The sequence below is a fragment of the Poromitra crassiceps genome (genome assembly GCF_964638095.1).
Source record: "Poromitra crassiceps genome assembly, chromosome: 1".
In the NCBI taxonomy this organism is placed as follows: domain Eukaryota; kingdom Metazoa; phylum Chordata; class Actinopteri; order Beryciformes; family Melamphaidae; genus Poromitra; species Poromitra crassiceps.
The window spans coordinates 63,252,481-63,258,352 of NC_139623.1; the positions used below are offsets into that span (position 1 = coordinate 63,252,481).

The 5,872-nt window shown below is 41.4% G+C and overlaps 1 pseudogene across 1 annotated transcript; it reads right to left on the bottom strand.

The window, feature by feature from the left end:
• Positions 1-1,530: 1,530 nt before the first annotated feature.
• Positions 1,531-3,801, bottom strand: LOC310789455 (C-X-C chemokine receptor type 4 pseudogene; annotated as a pseudogene). Its single transcript has 3 exons — positions 3,784-3,801; positions 2,413-3,030; positions 1,531-2,028 (listed from the first exon to the last, which is right to left on the bottom strand). The product of its transcript is annotated as a C-X-C chemokine receptor type 4 pseudogene (transcript).
• Between the last annotated feature and the right edge of the window lie 2,071 nt (positions 3,802-5,872).

A 5,872-nucleotide genomic window follows, 5' to 3' on the forward strand; every position in this document is an offset into this window, starting at 1 on the left:
CTGCTATCCCAACGTTACCTGATGATATCGGCATAATTCAAACCACCCCTAGAAGATGTTTGAAGGCAGACATCCTGGCCACAATAGATCAAATACAACAAACCTACGGCGAGAAATACACCATGGACATAACCACACACATTTTACGGATGATAGGGAGGGGCGATTTAGCCGAACGTTTAACAGGACCCAATTTTTAAAAAGCCACGCCCTCCATCTTACTTTTTGTTCACATTTGTTCACATTTGTTCTCTAACAAATTCCGGTCAGCGCCATTTTTGATGATCTCCTCCCATACCCCTACGCCCTCCCCTAGACCTAACTCCTCCTCCTCATCACAACATAAGGATAAAAGAGACGGGTTCAAAAGAGACTCATACCATTTTACACAATAAAAAAGACAGATATCATCATGGAGACCCCGTCGCCGTCACCATTGTCCTTCATTACAACTCACAGCCACTCTGAATCGGAGGAAGAAGAGTTGAACCGTCTGATGTACGGATGTTCCGCGTCGTCATCACCCTTGTTCTTCATTACCCCACCTACCTCACCTCCTTCCTCACAGGTAAACCTTGAAGAGTTGAACCGTCTGATGTACGGATGTTCCCCGTCGTCGTCACCAATGTTCTTCCCCACCCCACCTAACTCACCGGCAGACCTTCCTTCTCCTCCGAATTCGCCCCTGACTCTGGACCAGCCAGATGGACTGCTCAGTTTTACTTTTCTGAACATTATAAAAGCCTGCACCAGCATGCTACCCCTTCAAGAGTGCAGGATGCTTCGGAAGCTTTTCTGTATGAACTGAGGGAAATATAAATACAAATTCCTTGTATGTAACTTGTATACTGTGCCAATAAAAATAAAATTGATTCTCATCATAATCTGGTTTTTCCTTAATAATAATAATAATATTGTACAAATGTCTGTTGTAATGAAATAATGAATAACATTATTACACAATATAATCCTAATGTTAATTTAAAATTAAATATTCCTCTAAATATCTAGATATTGCTCCTCTAATATATAAGTTGCAGACTCTCGTTGTTCACCATTGTACGTACACAGACTCCATTTACCCCTTGGGAACTGGTCACGGGCTAGGGTTGGAGTTTGAGTCAGGGTTTGAGTCAGGTTTTGGGTCAGGGATTTCCAGAGGTTTGGGGTATCGACGACAAAACAACGCAGAAAAGAGTTATTTCTTTTATTATCTTTATTGTTTATTTGAACAGGGACAGTATTCAATAAACATATTGCATATAAAAATATTACCACCACAGGTGCAAACCTACGTCACCAAATACACCATGGGCATAATCGTACAGTTACGCTGAGCTTTTCCTCCTTGCTCATCGGTCACCGTCGCCACAGAGCCTGCGAAACAATACGAAATGTATAAAAAAACTTTGTCTTTACATCACAAAATGTAGTAATTCCTGGGAATTAAAGCTTAGTTTGGCTCTCTCTCTCTCTCTCTCTCTCTCTGAGAGTGTCAAGTCAAAGACTGTGAACGTGTGAAATTGTTTGTTAACTGGACAAAACACTTGAAGACTCCGACTCGGTGGACACCGATGAAATGTCCCCTCGCTTTTTGGTCATAAGAGTGGCATTTTTCTGGCTGGACCTGCTGCTGAGCATCAGCTTGGCTGACTTCTTAAACTTGACTCCCAGGAAGGCGTACAGGATGGGGTTGAGACAGCAGTGGAAGTAGGCCAGCGCCTCCGTGATGGAGACCCACTTGTGCACGCCATGCTCCAGCGCGCAGCTGTGAGGGATGACGTTGAGCTGGTTGAGCAGCGTGTCCATGAGGATGCCGATGCAGTATGGCAGCCAGCAGCCGAAGAAGCACAGGATGAGGACGATGGTGGTCTTCAGCGCCTTCCTCTTCACCGTCTGGCCCTTGGCGTCCTGCGACAGCTTGGCGATGATGATGCAGTAGCAGGTGAGGATGACCAGCCCGGGCAGCACGAAACCCACCAGGATGTGCTGGAAGCGGAACGCCGCCATCCACACTTTGCTGGAGTCCTGCGGGATGGGAATCACAAGGATAGTCACGAGATGATACTATATAAATTATTTGGACGATGATACGATATTTGGTGATTTTACAAAGTGTCTTGACACGATACAATTTCAATTCAAATTATTCCCATTAAACAAGATAAGTTGATCTGTGAGTGCTGTTTTTCCCCTTTGCTTTTTTTTTTTTTTTTTTTTTTTTTTTTTGTCCTTGACCTTTCACTTATGGTCATAAACCATGCACATCTATGCTTCATCGCCTTGGATTTACAACACGTACCTTAAAGATGACGATATCAATATTTCCCCTTTGCAAATTGCAATGATACAATAGTGATACAATACAATATCTATCGATATATCGCTCTAGAATATCACCCCTAACCCTACCTGTGGGTAGATGCGCTCGCAGATGACCGGGGGGCCCGACGTCTCCACGATGTCCGCGCCGAAGAGCTGGTCTGAGGGTGTCCCCATGTCCTGTGTCTTGGCGAACACCAGGTCGGGCACAGTGAGCAGCGCAGCGGGCAGCCACACGCCCAGGTAGATCACCTTGTCTGTCAACAGCTTCCTGGTGGCCTGGCTGTTGGTGGCCCGCACCACAGCCAAGTATCTGTCCAGGCTGATGAAGGCCAGGATCAGGACGCTGCTGTAGAGGTTGACGGTGTAGATCATGTGCACGGCCACGCACATGAAACTACCGAAGTACCAGCCGCTGGCCGCATCCACCGCCCAGAAGGGCAGCGAGAGCACGAACAGCAGGTCGGCCACTGACAGGTGCAGCCGGTATTTGTCTGTCATGGTTCTGACCTTCTTCTGGTAGCCCATGACACAGATGACTAATCCATTGCCCACAATCCCCAGAAGGAAGATTATTCCGTACACCATCGGTAAGAAGATCCGGTAGAATTCTTCGCTGAGCGCTCGGCCGCACGGCTCCTCGCCAAAGTCGATATTGTCATAGTCCTCCCCGGACCCATCCGAGTCGTTCTCGGAAATGTTGAAGACCTGGGAATAAGAAGGGGTGGAAAAGGTTAGGGTAAAAAATGGAGATCTGCCTCACAGAACATAGTGTGTCTGTTATGAGACTGTTACTGTTTGGCCTGGTCAGTCTGAGTTGTCTCTCAAAGTTTGAATGAAGGCTGAACCATAACTTTAATTAATAATTTAATTAATTTAATTAATTAATACAGATTTGATGAAAGGAACTACCAGCAAAGTAGGCCTACTACACAAGTCCTCTCAATTAACATTTTTATAAATGGCTGACATGCAAATATGACAGGAAAACTATGCCCATCGGAAAGTTTGGAAAAGTACATTATGGGAGCATATATATCGCACGCACACACACGCACACAATCAAGCTGATAGGTTACTCACGATAGTAAACTCAATATTCAGTGGCAAGCCAAACCCATATATTACCGGAGACTTAAAACATATATAGCCGAGGCAGGCAGGCCCTAGGCGTAGGCTACTACACACCACAGCCTATATCCCTCCCTATTGCTTGCCGGATAATTCATGCTTTTTTAAAGTAGGCTAGCTAAATTTGACCCTTGCGCGTATTTCTTTGCAAGAACGTAGTTGGATAGACTTTCTACATGCCTAAATACAGCCTACATAAAACAAGAAAGTAGGATAGTCAAACTAACGTAGACGGCCGATTCTGAGGAGAGAGATTTTAAAAAACGGGTAAAAATATAAACCTGCGGCTAAGGTCATAATAAAAGAAACCAAAACAGAAAGAGCACTCACCTCATAGAATGATGTCATGTTAACCCTGCGTTGATAACGTTCTTTTTTAGACAGGCTCCTATGTGTGTGAGCGAGAGATGTGTCTTTAGAGCAGTGATCTAACTATGGTGTTCCGGGGCGATGCTTCTTCAAACAAAAAGCAACCATGCATTGACTTTTTTTTTATTCCAGTTGAAGATTTCACAATCTCAACCACCCTCAATCTTGTTACACCCCAGAGTTGCGGGGTCCCGCCCCTAGGGACAGGGTTTCCGGTAGAAAGGGGGCGCGGCTTTCTTTTTTCTTTCTCATAAATCTCACTTGAGATTTTATATGTGGTTGTGTGTTTCAAAAACACAAATTAAATTAACACACAGTACAAGTTCCAAGTTTTAGTTTTAGTTTATTTACAGTATTTACAGTATTTTCAGGTTTTTGAATAATAATAATTAACAATTAACAATACTTTGAATATATTATACAATTATATTTACTATATATATATATATATATTGTCTGTAATATTTTTGATCAAGTCATTACAAGGACTGATCTTGGGCCACATCCAATGTGCCAAGTCTGGGTATACACCAGTGATAACAAGGTCCTCATTACAATGTCTGATCTGGGTCACACCAAATGTGCCAAGTCTGGCTATACACCAGTGAAGGTCCTCGTTACAAGGACTGATCAGGGTCACACCAAATGTTTTGACCAAAATTATTGAGAAAATGGCATTACATGTTGAATTTGTGGTAATTTGGTCATTTGTATCAGTAAAACATACATTTGTTTGATACATCTGTGGATCATTGAGTCCAATGTAGTATGTACCTTGTACAGGATGTGCCTTGTACAGGATGTACCTTGTACAGGATGTACCTTGTACAGGATGTACACATACAAGGAAACTGGATCCGGTTTGCTTAAAAAACCGGGATCACATAAAACAAACAAGAATCACTATGAATCACAATATGAAAGAGTGTCTATTTTGAAAAGTGTGTGTGAAAGGAATATATGTACAGTTATAGGCAGTTACGTATATGAGAGGGGTCAATGTGTGGGTGTGTGTGTGTGTGTGTGTGTGTGTGTGTTTCACAAAACACGTTAAAGCTAAATTAATTGACATTAAGACCTGTTGGATTTGACTTGACTTGACTTTATTTAAAACTTTAACATGCTATACATTTGTTTTGATAAGGCAACCAAATAAGGTGGGCAAAACAATCATCTATACTTTAATATGTATAGTTAATATACATAATAACCCCTAATAATAATAATAATAATATAATAATATAATAATTAGAATAATAGTAGATAATAATTAGAATAATAGTAGATAATAATTAGAATAATAATAATAGAATAATAATATAAATAATAAGTTAATATAACCAAATCTCTGAAAATATCTTGTAAAATACATCTTACAAACTACATTACATAAGCATTACTTGCTTTGCTTAACCAATTTACCAATTTCATTGTCACAATATTTATGCCAATGCTTGTGATCACCACACCTTGCCTCAGGCCCCGTTGACAGAAGAGCCCCTCCGAGGTCAAGGGGCAGGTACAGTGTGTTGAGTTAAATACAGACTGTATAGTGTGAGGGGCAGAATGATAAACAAAGTTGTATCATACACACAATGGACAATAATCATATAATTTCCCCCCGGTCATTACCGACCTGACTGATAATAGTTTGGCCTAACTGATTCAGTTATATTATATCCAGTTTTTTTTATTCCGGTTGAAGATTTCACAACCTCAATCTTGTTACTTTTGTACATCAGTACAGAGACTAACAGTTCATTATAGTTCTCAAAAGTCAAATGTAAAAATAATGACAGAGTAGAACTCTGACAGAGTTCTTCAGATTATTACACGCTACATATTATTTATGTACCATAACACGTCTTGTGTAGTAGCATAGCATGCTGCCACCACTTGTCATAAACTGTTTACTGTTTAGACATTGCTTCTAAGCCTGACAAAGACAATGCTGACGCATCAAGAGGTACAGAAAATCATTGGCACAGCCAACTGATATGGTGGCTTGTAGGTATGTATGACACACTTACAATCACCTGACATCACAATC